The sequence below is a fragment of the Amborella trichopoda genome, chromosome 3 (assembly GCF_054954075.1).
Source record: "Amborella trichopoda isolate Santa Cruz 75 chromosome 3, AtrichopodaSantaCruz75HAP2 v2.0, whole genome shotgun sequence".
Taxonomy (NCBI): Eukaryota; Viridiplantae; Streptophyta; class Magnoliopsida; order Amborellales; family Amborellaceae; genus Amborella; species Amborella trichopoda.
In genome coordinates, this window is record NC_142338.1 from 14,655,881 (window position 1) to 14,670,582 (window position 14,702).

Consider the following 14,702-nt stretch of genomic DNA (forward strand, 5'->3'; position numbering starts at 1 on the left):
AAGAAGCCCTGAACCCTTAAACCACCATAATCAGCCAATAATTCATGGGGTAATTAATGTAGAATAGCTTTTTTTATTGGAAAATAATTGACAGAGAATAGTTGAAATAGAAAAGCATTCGTAAGATCGGTACCTGCAAAAGGGGAAATCGATCTGGAAAAAGCTTCACTTTCCCTTACACATGAAGCAGAAGAGGAGAAGATAAAGAGGACTTTCGTAAATGGTAAATTGGAGAGCAAGGATGTTGTCTAGAGCATTCAGAAACTAGGGTTTCGGAAAGTTCAGTCATCGCTGTCATGTGGTCATGAGTGATCGTGATGATGATGATCACCATCATGGCCATTATCATCACCGTGATCACCATGATCACATCATGTAAACCTAAAGGAGTGAGGTCCTTCCTTTCATATCTACCGTCTCTGTGCCCTTGATTCTCCCTACTTAAGTGCGACACGTGGGAGTTGGTTAGGGAGCCAACGTACTTCTGTACCGGAATTTCCAAAATTCCGGAGGTTTCGGTTGTAGACGACATTCCGCAAAATTTCGGACTTGGCGTAAACTCGTCCAAAACTTTGTTATTTTGTTTTAAACTAGGATACGGTTTCCATGTGCCCACCCCGCATAGTGTAGAAATGCGGGCTTGGCAACAAATGTATTTTTTAAATATAGTTTGATTTTAATTTTTAGATAATATATAATATTTTACATAGAGATCATGAATATAAAACAAATATTGAAAACTGTAAATAATAATTATATCAAGAAAACATTTGGACCGCTAGTTACACTTGTGTTTAGATGAACCACCTATTTGCATTCATCTAAGATGGATGTTTTATACCTCTAGACTGCATATTGTACAAATGCGGTCCAGCCTGCCTAAAACAATTTTCCTTTAAATTAACTTGAAGGGAAAATAAACAACAAAGGGCAGGTATGCTACAACTTTTAACCCTGGGATGCAAAATCTGATAGCTCAAGTATGTCGCACATTTGGAGGAACTTCATTTTGAGTTTTGTGCATCTAGTGAAAACCTTTTGTTGTATACTTCAAGACCTCATGCAAAATCATGTTAAGAAAATGTTAATTTCAATTTCACTGAGGTATTTTTCAAAAAATATCTTTCAAGATACTTGAATCGCATTTAGTGTAAATGAGTCTGGTTTGGTCCTGGTCAAACCGCATCGAGGTCAATAGGCCTGCCAGATCCCATCAAGTTTGGTTGGGTCCGGCCAACTGAAAATATACAAAAAATGTAAAATATAACTTTTAAGAAAAATTACAGATGCCCTCCCTAAATTAGACTTTCTAGACAACCTTCCCTCTACTACATTTTAGATCACAATAAACCCCAACATTGTTTTATGCAGCATAGTGTTATCAAAATAAGTTTCGCTTCGGCCAAAGAGGTTGAAGTGACCGAAACATACATATTTTAGACCAAGACCGAAGCGAAGCGAAGGCTGGTGTTGTCGCTTCTATTAGATTCGGGCCGCTTCGGTCAGATTTAGGTCTACTTCAAGCCAATTCGACTGAAGCTTCGACCTATTTGGCCTAAGCAAAGAAATATCAATATTTTTTAAAAAAAATTATTTTTTATTTTCATTTATATATATATATATATATATAATTTATATTAAATTTAAAAAAAAGTTTGAAGCCTTCTCCCAAATTGACAGAAGCACCGAATTGCTTCATTTTTCTCACCAAACCGAAGAAGACCTTCAAGCGAGTTTAGCAACATCAGTATAGTGTTTATCCCACCCCCCTGCCCTCCCCTCCCCAAGTCAAAAAAGAAGCTCAATTAAAGAACAAAATACCATTTCTCTTTGCTAATGCCCACACCCCTTGTTTAGGATCATTCCTCATTTATTTGTGTGAATTATTAGCAATATTCAAGCATTAATAGTTGGAATTATTCTCTATTGTGTTGTTTTGTTTTCTCTATTAAAAAGAAATCATAATTTTATCAAGATGATATGAAATGTTAGATTTATGATGTGATGTTTTTGTTTGTCTCAATTTTATATTTTTCTAGCGCTTTATTTACGTCTCTTCTCTATTAGCTATGTTGTTTTTAGTTGTGTACGGGATTGGATTAGGGTTTACAGTATATAAGTAAACATTTCATATTGTTTTGTTGTGCCTTTTTTATTAGCTAGCAATGGTTTGGTGTTTGTCGTTGTTTTGACGCAGGGCAAGATGCCTTTTATGTTTCAATTTTTCTTATTTAAAATTGCGGGATGTATTTTAGAATTTTTCAATTACTAATGTTTTAATTGGAAATGGGTTTTTGTTGGAAATGTAGCCTATCAGGCCATTTTTCTCCCGAAAATTCATTTTTTCAATAATAGTACAAAAGTCATATTGAAGTGTATGTTAAATCCCATACGGCTAACATGAGGCAATGCCATATACATTGATCTATTTTTTAGCTTTAATAGGATGTATCACTAGAGGGAAAAACCCAGTATCACTGAAGGGAAAACACAGTGGTGTATTTGGATTCCTTGTAAATTGTGAAAATGCTTGGACTAATGACAGGTTTAGCTCATTACTTAAGATAAACAGTTTGGTAATAACTTGTTAATACTAATTAGCTGCACTTAAAGGAATTAAGGCTGGAGTTACACTTGGGTCTCAACTCCTATAGATCATGAATGTGAGAGTTACTAAATAAAGGTGTTGTTTATAAAAGGAGGTTAAACCCTCTAGAAAATACAAAGAAGGATAGAAAAGAGGTGAAGGAGATTACCAAGAGGACTCACAAGGTAGCCCGTCACCGGATGGCTTGGTCTATAGGATTTGGTATGGAACCTTAGGTTACTCGTATGATTTAAGGACAAATCCTAGTAAGTTGTTTATTGATTTCAAATTTATTTATTTGTTATTATTTTTATTGGGCCTAACAGTTTTGATGGCATAAGGCTTTTACAATGTCTCTCTGATAGGTTTGATTATAGTTTGGTTTGCCCATTTTCATTAATTCGTTGTCTAGTGATTTCACTAAAAGTAGTAGGTTTTCTTACCTTTTGCTTGTCAAAAGTGCAATATTGTGTTTTGAGTGCATTGTAAATAGTACAGAGAAATGTGGTTTTAATACTGAAAATCTTTGTGATAGCCTTAAAATATAGTTTCATATTTATTTATAAAGTTGAAAGCTTTAAAAAGAGTGTAGATCGACAGATCTATGAATCCAAAAAAATCTTGAAAATTGACGGTCCAAAAAAGCGTTACAAAAGACACTATTTTCCAAAGCTTGAAATCCATTTTTTTCTCATGTCCATGCATCTTGATGTCAAGATGACCAATTTGAAGATATGAGGTAGGCTCAAATTTGATTGTTTAGAGCCTCATATGTATAAAAACTTTTTCCTTTTGTAAATTGTTTACAAAACAGTAACACCAATGCGAATTAAACTCTACAATTGTGAATTAAACTCTATACTTTTCGTTAGAAATTTCATTGAAAATTAGAGTACTCATTTAAAATATAGAAAGAAAAAAATGTTTATTAGAAATCTAATAATCATTCATAATTGAAATATAATTATGAGTTATAAAAGAAATGGTACCATATTAATAGAAATCTAGCTTCTGCCTACCAAACTTATACAAGTTCAAGGCCAGTATTAAGACGTTGCATATGCAATGAGTGGAGTGTAAGTAAATACAAATTATGTTCAGGACGAAAGAAAATGTGTGGTAATCGATTGATTTATTGCGTTTATGGTGGAGAACTCTGATCAAGTGTTGATGACACTTTAACTTATATTGTTGGTGATGCATGTAGCTTTTTCAATGATAGTAGAACTAGGTTGGCTGATATGAGAAAATAGAAACATTTCTCACTTGACAAGCATTCGATATCATTGAGGTTTGTCCTGGAAATAGAAGATTTGTTGTGAACATATTCATTGACGATGATATTAAGAAGAAGTTGAACACGCATGAAGGCAAGAATGATGTCATTGTCTACGTATGTGATACGAGTGAACATATGGGTAGAAGTACTTCACAAAATTGTAGCATGAGGTACACATATGTATTGATTTTATTCACTTTACTCATTACATGTTATAATTGCATTGAGCTTCTGATTTGGACATTTCAAATGTAGTAGGATAATCCAAGAGGGCAGACCCCCCAATCCTTTAATGTTTTCATCTCTGGTACCGAACAAAGCAATGTACCAAGGTTGTTTAGTTCATGGGAGGATACACTTACTAAGATAGGGCATGAGTTTTAATCACTAGATGACTTCCGAGAAGTCCTTTGCATGTTTGTTATAACATACCATTTTTACATACCATCTTGCTAAAAACTAGGGTTATCGCATAAGGGCGAAATTCAAGGGTGATGGATGCAAATGGTATATATATGCTTCGAAGTTTGACAATACAAGATTTTTAGAAACAAAACATAGAAAAGAGTGCACTCATGTAATATTGGGGCAAACAATGATGAACAGATAAAAGCGTTACATAAATTTGTTGCTTCTTTAATGAAGACTAAAGAAATCATGAATGATTTGTCTCGAGATTATAGGTTAGAACTACCCTATTACAACGCTTGGCAAGGGAAATAAACGGTCATCAAAGAAATATATGGTTCACAATAAAAGATATACAACCAATTACCTGTATATGTAAATTGTATTTGAGACTATTTTGAGAGTTATGCAACATAACAAGTATAGCCAGATGGTAAATTTTGTCACCTGTTCTTAAGCTTTTATTGCTTAATACATGGCATCCAAAGTGGATGTCGTCCACTTCTATTTCTCGATGAGACATCAGTTAAGACGCGATACCTTGGGACTCTACTTGCTGTCAACTCACTTGATAGGGAAAGACAAATATTTTTTATTACACTTGCTATTGTGGATGCCAAAAGCATCGATAATTGGTTATGATTTTTTGAATCTCTAAATATTGCTATTGCGACAGATCGTTCAATTACTTTGGGTCAAATAGACACCATGACTTGGTTGATACCATCTGTTAAGTTTTTTAGAATATCCATCATGCCTTTTGTGAGCGTCATTTGGATGTGAATTTCAAGAGGGATACAAAACATATACCTAATGATTTAAAGAAGGCAATTGTAAGTGCCTTTTTCAGAGCAAGTACAACATACAAGTCAAAAGAGTATTTTGACAAGATGAGTGAAATTAGACCACATTTGGAAGACGCATACACATGGTTCATGGAAACATCGCTAGACTATTGGGCTACATAATTGTTTAAGGGTAAGCAATATGGCCAAGTAACAACCAATATAGCAAAGTCATTTAACAACTGGATCCTAGGAGCTTGAAATATGCCAATTCTTCAGTATGTCAACTTGATTAAGCGGAAAATCATGAAATCACTTACCACCCATAGCTTGGAAGCTGAAATATGGACTACAACACTTATTTGCACACAAGACGAATTGAGAAAGATCATAAAGCGATCTCTTTCTATAAGGGTGACTATAGCAAATGCAGTAGTATTTGAAACAAGGGGTGATCATATGAATTACAAGGTAAATATTACTGCATTGGAATGTGAATGCTAGGTTGAGAAATAACGGGTTTGAATTGTAAGTATGCTTGTAAAGCCCTTCAATGGATAAATAAGGATCCCATTGACTTTTGTGAAGACTATTTCATTGTTACAAAATATTGTGAAACTTATTCTAGAGCTATCATACCAATTACCTTTATCGATCTATTTGGGCATAATGTGTTTAGCAACTTCCTCGAGATGGAGAGAGTGCTTCCACCTCGCTCAAAATGCCCCATGGCCGACCTAAAAAGAAGCGCATCAAGTCACAGGAAGTAGAAATGCGACCTATCCATAGGCTCATGTGCTTCATTTGGGGGCTAAAAGGACATTGTTATCATGGCTCTTCAAAATAAGACTTTCATGCGAGCCTCCATAGTCCATAGGTGTGACTGGTACCCATGGGCCTAGGTCGCAGCTGCCTCCTCAATTATTCGCATTGGGGAAATTAGTGTGTCAAAAATATGCACTAACATTTGCAGGGTAGTCTAATATGAACATCGTTCCCTTCTTAAGGGTTTGAAGTTGAAGCTTAAGTTGTATAATATGATCTCTTGATTGTGACACATAGAGCTTCTCCAATGTTTGCCATATGTCCCTGGAAGTAGTGAGGCCAACTACTTGTGACAAACCTCCTTCAAGAATTGTTGCAACTAACCAACTCAATAAGATTTATTGTAGCAGTGAACCAACTCAATAAGGGTTAATCTTATTTTTCCAAACAATGAACGTGAGATTGACAGTCTTATTTTGATGCCCCTCACAATAATTAGGTGGGGAGGGAGTTGATCCATCGATATCACCATTTTAGGTATTGGCTGAGGAGAAAAGATAAGAATTGCAACCGCCATAGTCGATAGTTGGATCGGTCAAGCTTGATGGATACCAAATATGTGATGTTAGAGAACTGGGGAAAAGCAACCACCATGGAAGAGGACTAAAAGGATCAAAAAATTGGTTGTGATCCTAATGGTTCCGATACCATGTAAATTATAAGAGAGAGAGACAAATGAAAGATAGAGACGTTGGAAACTCTTTCCTACTTTCACTTGATGAGATGAGTGGTATATCATTAATATATTTATACACATTGATAAGATACAGATAAAACCATATAAAATCAATAAATTGATTTGGTCAATCTTAAATATCCCATTCGTGATAAGGGTTAGTTAAGATTAGAGGATTTATTTGTTGCTGATGAGGTGGAGATAAGTTTGGTACTTGTTACCTCCTTGCACCAAGAGTAAGGAGATAGTATATAATCCATACACACCTTTTTGTATGGTATCCAATAATCATGTTTTCGTTGCTGTATTGGTTTTCTAGTTTTCTAGTGCTCCATCTTTTACCCATTTCTAGCTCTTCTTGTTTTTCTGGTCTACTAAATTTTATGCCTTTTTTTATTGATCTTTGTAGTACTATTATAAATGATTTTATGTTCCTAAGGAAGCAAACATCTTTTGGTATGGTATCCAATAATCATGTTTTCCTTGCTGTAATGGTTTTCTAGTGCTCCATCTTTTAACCATTTCTAGCCCTTCTTGTTTTTCTAGTCCACTAAATTTTATGCTTTTTTATTATAGTACCATTATACATATTAGCGAAATGATTTTATGCTCTTGAGGAAGCAAACTTCCATTTACTCCCTCAGGAAAAAAACCAAGGAATGGTATTTTTAAGGCCCCAAATTTTGAAGTTGTAACCTCGGCTACCTAAAAACTAATTCCACCCGAAAAGGCAAGATTTGAGTGAGTAGATAGTACATCATGTTTTTTAATTTAATTACATTGATATTTTAAATTTAAATTAGAATACCTTTCTGGTTAATCCTAACAAATAAAGTTCAACCCCATCAGGGTTCAAATCTTATAATATACAATATTTTGCACCCATTTTTTAGAGTTCCAAAAATGCTAATCTACTTGATAAAAGTAGCGCTCATATTATATTTAACTGTTTTTTATCTTCAATTTTTTAAAAACAAATTGAGTTGGACTGAATTTCAAAAATGCCAGTCTAAGTCTACTGCTTGATTGATAAAAGTAGCACTCATTATATTTAATTGTTTTTTATTTTCATTTTTAAAAAATAAAATAAATAAGCTGGACTCTAGCAAGTAACCCAAATTCGCCCGAGTAAATTGCCTCAGCCATAGCCCAAGTACTTTGAGCGAGTCGATTTTCTGAACACTGCTCTCTTTGTATCTATTTCTCTTTAAGAGAGAAATGGAAACAAGGCTGGATCTCCACCCTTTTTTACGGAGAGAGAGAGAGGGGGAATGGCATGATTAGCAAGTCGTCGATTAAAACACAATTTTTTAAAATCATTTTCCAATTTTTAAAAATCCGTTAAGAACTCAAAGTTTTTCAAAAGACATTCAATTTTTTAATAAAATAATATAAATTTGTGTTTTATTTTTTTCAAAACTTCTTCCCTATATATCATTGAATTTTTCAATATCTCACTGTTTTAATATCTTTGAATTTCAATTCAAAGATAAGCATATTAAAGATGGGACTAAATTAAGAATATTGATTTAACATAAATTTTCATCAAAAATTTACAACACCATATTCTCTTAAAAAAAAAATCTTTTAAAAAATAAGAGTAATATATTCTTAAAAAAATATATACTCCAAGAAACATAATCTATCAAAATATTCTTATACTTCAAATAAAAGGTAAACTTAGAGGAAAAGTAAGAAAATACTCCATAAAATAGCGTCAGTAAATTTAAGGAATCCATATTTCAAAACCTGTATAGGGGTTAGATCATCAACCTCACAAATCTATGTCGGATCAGGTTCGGGATCCGAGTGGTTAAGATGAGCCCTAATGAGTGACCCAAAAAATATTACATCATGAAAAATACAACAAAAATTGAAATGAAAATTATGTTATGGCGATTTACAAGGGTATAAAAAAATTATTAGAAAGGCTTATATAAACAAAAGTATGTCTTGGCTGATTCGGGCTCCAGATCAATTATTCTTGATCCAGATTGACAGGTTCAAGGACACGAATCTGTCTGGCAAAACACCAATTAGCCCAGTCCGCCCTCAAAAAATTGAAGCCCGAGTCACAAAATGTATCTCGAAGGCCAGCTAGGGCATCTTAAGCCTTGTCAGGGTGGAAGAGCAAGGTCCAAGACAGCCCAACCTAGGCCCGACTCATTGCTACAGCTAGGCCAAAATATTAGGAAATATGCTGAATCAAGAGATGCTAAGGCCCAGACCTCTCGAAACAACCTCGAACTCCGCCCAAAACCCTGTAAAGTAGGCCTAGCTCAGCCTGAACCCTAAAACTTAAGTTGTAGAAAACCTAATAGGTTTCAAATTTTAAGTTTATGAAAGCTTCTAGAAATAATTCTAAATAATTATATTTTAAACTCATAGACAGATCCTCCATAAAGAAAAGATGTTCTTAAAAATCACATCAAAGCCTTTCAGATTCATAACATGATTAAGTTTGAGAAAAAAAGTGCCACCTTCTTTCCTACTCTTCTCTCCAAGCTCCTCCCTTTATATATCTCCATTTGCTTCTCTTGTTTCCCCTTTACTTCCATTGTTTCACCAACCTCCTCTATAACTTTCACAATGTCTTCCAATATTTCACTGCAAATTGAGCAAGTAAAATTAACAAAGGATGCACAAAGTACAAAATCAAACAATAAACAATTTTGGCTTGGAACAATAAAGAGTATTTTTAATACATTATTAAAACCACTGGTTAGAAAAATAGCTCGATCTAACTGGTAATCAACCAATTAGATCAAAACCGCCCACTTCTGGTTGCTACAAAATAGGGAAGGAGAAGGCTTACTTTTAGAATTTGTATTATGCAAACAAAAGAGCTCTATTCCACACAATTTCTTCTTTCTACTTGACAAAAACGTAGTACATGTACATATACACCAATTAGGATCTTTCTAGACTCTTTCTACACCATCCTAGTGAAGTTTTCCCTCTCATAACTTACAATCTATATGCTTGGACGAAATTACAAGATTATATAAGAAAATTCTAGACTTCACTCATTCCCAATTCATAGTTGCATGCATTACATACTTTGGACTCCTCTCTCTCAATCTTGAGACTCCTCTATCTCAATCTTGAGACTCTTATCTCTCAAACTTGGAATTCCTCTCTCTCAATCTTGGAATTGTGACCTTGAAACTCTATACAATTCTTTTACATCATTCCAAAATACCCTCAACATAACTTTCTCAAAATATCTCTTACATACAAATTTAATACCCAAAATACCCTTTAACATAGTCAGGCTTATTTTAACATCCCTCCTTAAGTTTGATTTTCCAACTTGGTTACTCCTAACATAACTTTCAATTTTTGAAACAATTCATGTTTGAGAGGTTTTGTAAAAACGTCGGCAACTTGATCTTGCGTCTTTGTATAAACCAGTTAAACCTTCTTCTCTTTTACTTGGTCCTGAATGAAATGGAACTGTGTATCAATGTGCTTTCTTCTCTCATGAAACATTGGGTTCTTTGCCAATGAAGTTTGCCGACTTGTTATTTACATGGATTTTGGTGGGAGTTTCTTGAGGCTTTAAAAGTTCTTTAAGACGATTTCATAGCCACAATGCATGACAAGTACTTGATGTGGTGGCTATATACTCGGCCTCACAAGTTGATAGTGTCACAATCGGTTGTTTCTTCGATGAGCATGTGAATGCCATACTCCCCATATAGAACACGTACCCGAAAGTGTTTTTCCTATCATCCAAGTCTCCGGCCCAATCACTATCAACAAAACCTACAAGATCACAAACATTAGAACATGAATAAAATAAACCATGGTCAAATGTGCCATTGATATAACGGAGAATCCTTTTTGTCTTTTTTAAGTGAGAGGTATTTGGAGTCTCCATGTACCGGCTTACCAAACCAACTCCATAGAGAATATCCGGTCTTGTACATGTTAGGTATCGAAGGCTTCCCACTAAACTTTTGAAAAATGTAGGATCAACCCTTTCTCCATCACCTTCTTTTCTCAATTTGAGACTACTTTCTACCGGTGTATTTACACGATTATAAATATCCAATTTAAATTTCTTGAGAATCTCTTTTGCATAAGATTTTTGTGACACAAAAATTCTATCATCCATTTATTTAACTTCAATGCCAAGAAAATAAGACATGAGCTAAATGTCAATCATTTCAAACTCCTTAATCATGGATTCTTTGAATTCTTTAAACGTGCCCGGATTATTTCCCGTATAGATCAAGTCATCAACATATAAACAAACAAGCAAAATATCTCCATTTTCATTTTTATTTATGTATAGGGCATGTTCATATGGGCACCTAGAAAGACCATTTTCAAGAAAATATTTATCAATTCTACTGTTCCATGCCCTAGGTGCTTGTTTTAAATCATACAAAGCCTTTTTCAATTTGTAAACTTTAGTTTCTTGCCCTTTTTTCATATAACCAATTGGTTGTTCAATATACACATCTACTTCAATAACACCATTAAAAAATGCCGATTTCACATCCATTTGAAAAAATTTCCATTTCATTTGAGCTGCAAGAGAAATGATTAATCTAATAGTTTCCAAACGGGCAACAGGGGCAAATACCTCATCATAGTCAATTCTGAGTCGTTGCTTGTACCCTTTAGCAACTAACCTTGCTATATACCTTTTGATATCCCCATTAGCATTTCACTTTGTCTTGTTAATCTATTTCATACCAATTGATTTGTGGCCCTTAGGAAGTGTTGTAAGATCCCATGTGTCATTTCTCTCAATTGCTTCAATTTCTTCATCCATGGCCTTTTTCCACACTTTACTTTTACATGTTTCATTAAATAAATAAGATCTAAATCTGCATAAAGACAAAGCAATGTGAGATCTTCATTTTCAACATCAAGCCTACGAGTAACCGAATAAATTTCTTGAAGGCTTTTTATTTTCATGGGCCTATGAGATGAACTACTAGGTAAAGTAGATTGGATACTAGAAGAAGCATCATGAATAGGATTCAAATAGCCTTCTTGATGCTTAACTTGTCTCGTTTCTTCCACTTCATCAACCTCAATAGTTTTCTTTTCTTGATTATTTTTCCAATCCCATACTTCATTTTCATCAAAGATCACATCTCTAGTCAAGAACACCTTTTTAGTAATGGGATTGTACAGCTTGTAACCCTTTGTATTTTCTCCATAACCAATGAATACACATTTTCTCTTTTGTCATCAAGTTTTACCCTTTTCTCTTCAGGAATTTTAGCAAAAGCCACACACCCAAATATTCTTAGATGCCCTACATTTGGCTTGTGGGAACTCCAAGCTTCTTCGGGTGGCTTATACCATAAACCTTTTATGAGACACCTATTCAACAAATATACGGCACAAGCAACAGCCTTGGCCCAAAATTCCGTTGGCATTTCTTTTTCTTTTAACATGCATCTTGCCATATTCAAAATAGTTCTATTCTTTCTTTCCGCCATACCATTTTGTTGTGGTGTGTAGGATGTGGTCATTTGGTGGCAAATTCCATGTTCTTTACAAAATTTTTGGAAAGCATTAAAATTATATTCTCCACCTCTATCTGATCTTATCACTTTAATTTGAAAACCACTTTGTTTCTTCACAAAAGCTTTGAATTCCTTAAACACTTCAAAAACTTGCCATTTTTTTTTAAGGAAATAAGCCCATGTTTTGCTACTATAATCATCGATAAAGATTAGAATGTACCTATTTTTTCCATGTGAGATGGGCGCAGTTCATTGATTAGAGTGTGGGTACTATACCATTCAGACATGTCTACGTGAAGGGCCACGAAAATAAAATCGGCCAAGAACATGGCTATGGTCGAGTAAACCCCCATTGCCCCATGGGATATTGTGTTTGTGTCTATGGATACCTTCCATTTTCCACTAGCATTCTTGAAGCACCTACAATATAAATACATTGTATAACTACATATAAATACATTGTATAACTACCTATAGAAAACACAGACACATAATGTTTTGGACATTGATGGGCAAAATACATGTCTTTTTAGATTTGTTTGGCCTAAAAAAACAAGTTTAAATTAGATCAGGGGGCTAGAATAAATAAAATCTACAATTTAATGCTCTAAGATATCTTTTAAAACCTTGAGTCTGCTGTGAAATGAAACTTAAAAATAAGGACTATGGAGATATTTTCCCAATATAATATAGCCAAAATTATGAATAACCTCTATTTCAACTTGTGTTGGTTTGGCACAAAAAAATATTCATGAACCAGCACAATTTGAGTAGAGACGGTCAGGCACATTTTGTAGAGATGGTCCAACATATATGGATTAATTGCAACAAACCACCCCTTTAAAGAAAATATAATATAGCAAAAAATATGGATACCCTCTATTTTAACTTGTGCCGATCTGGTACAAAAAAATGTGTCAAACCAACTCAACTTGTGTAGAGACAGTCTGGCACATTTTTTGGAGACAACCCTACATAACTTGTATAGAGACTGTCCGACACAACTTGTATAGAGATGGCCCATTTTTGGCATTAGACCTTCTCGATATTCAACTTGGGCTGGTCCGGCACAATTTTGTTCCAGACCAAACTATTCCAATCTAATACACTTTGTACCAGACTGACACATTTGTGGCATGATGTTTTTAAATATATTGTTTAAAAAAGAGGGGAGGGGGGGGGGGGAGGGAGGAAGGAGGGGTCCAAATTTTATTTTTTTTTAAATTCGGGGTGATTGCATTGTAAAATAGTGTTGGGATTAATAGCATAGTATTGAAAGTTTTTTTTTTTTTTTTTTTGGGGTCGGGGTAGGGTTTCCATTGTTTTCCCCATAATATAACCCATATGGTCAATGTGATATGTAGGTTACAGTGTTCGTAAAATCGAACCGGAACGGTTAATAGGTCATGAGGCTGGGAGCGGTTAGAACTGGAACCGGACTAACCGGTTAAGTAGATTTTTTTAAAAAAAATGGGTCAAAGCCCCTCAAAAAAAATAGAAAAACTTAGATTAACTATACACTATCATATTACATACATTTATCTTATAAAAAAAAATTGAAACAACTTTTTATATACTTTAATATTTGAATATTATGGAGATATGCGAAACAATTTATAATTTCACATAAATTCAATTGATGAAGTTACAAAGTCCAACTAACTATGGATGATGCAACAATATATGCTTCTATATTTTTTTTAATGTTGATGTTGGAAAAGGTTGTTTTAATGTTGAAAAACCTTTTAATACGGTTTAGAATTGGATTTCAGAGCGTATTTTTTTGTAGCATGATGTTCCCAGTTTTTACAAGGGTTGTGAGTCAAGGTAGTAAGAGAGAGCATCTGATTTACTCAGTAACTTGGTTATCAAATCCAAGGTGAGGGTCAAGGTGTTAAGTGTTGCTTCAAATTGCCAAATCGCATTTTTTAAAAAATATGGCTAAGTCAATTTTCAAATCGCCAAATCGATTTTAAAATGGCCAAACCTTATTTACTCAGTAACCCTTTGAGTTAGGTTTTAACATGAAAAAAAATAAAATTATATAAGATAGCAACTTTAAAATGTAGAATTAAGATGCATAATAATAATAATAATAATAATAAAGGTTAATTTTTTATCCATTTCGGCATGTGGAAACATGAGAGACGAGTAAAACACTTTTTAGTTTCTACCTCTTTTCTTTATAGAGGCTAATAAACAGATTTAAGGAGTATGAAGTTGCAAAAAAAGATAGGTAGCTTGTAACAAATAAAAAACAAATTGGAATAAAGAGTCACAACTAAACAAGAAGTTGAAAACTAAGACAACAATAACATGCACCAAAAATAATTTTAAAAAGAAATAAAAATTTTTATCATATTCATCACAAAAAAAAATATTTTTATAAAAAAAAAATATAACATTAAAAGCAATCCAACAAGCTCACCAAAAATATATAACATTAAAAAGAAGGAAATATTTTTTTCTCATATTAATAAAAAAAAAAAGACATTTTTGTAAAAAACATAAATAACATAAAAAACGATCCAAAAAGCTCACCAAATATATATATATATATATATATATATATATATATATATATATATATATATATATATATATATATATATATATATATATATATATATAAAGAATATATTCTTGTATT

At 33.5% G+C, this 14,702-nt stretch overlaps 1 protein-coding gene across 8 annotated transcripts in view; it reads right to left on the reverse strand.

Moving 5' to 3' along the window:
- The window catches only part of LOC18430816 (uncharacterized), a 31,017-nt gene extending 30,605 nt beyond the window's left edge, over positions 1-412 (reverse strand). For all 8 annotated transcript variants that reach the window (XM_020665190.2, XM_088863591.1, XM_088863597.1 and 5 more), the window contains exon 1: positions 134-412. The gene's annotated coding sequence lies outside the window, so the exon portion shown is untranslated. The remainder of the gene's footprint in view (positions 1-133) is intronic.
- Positions 413-14,702: the final 14,290 nt, after the last annotated feature.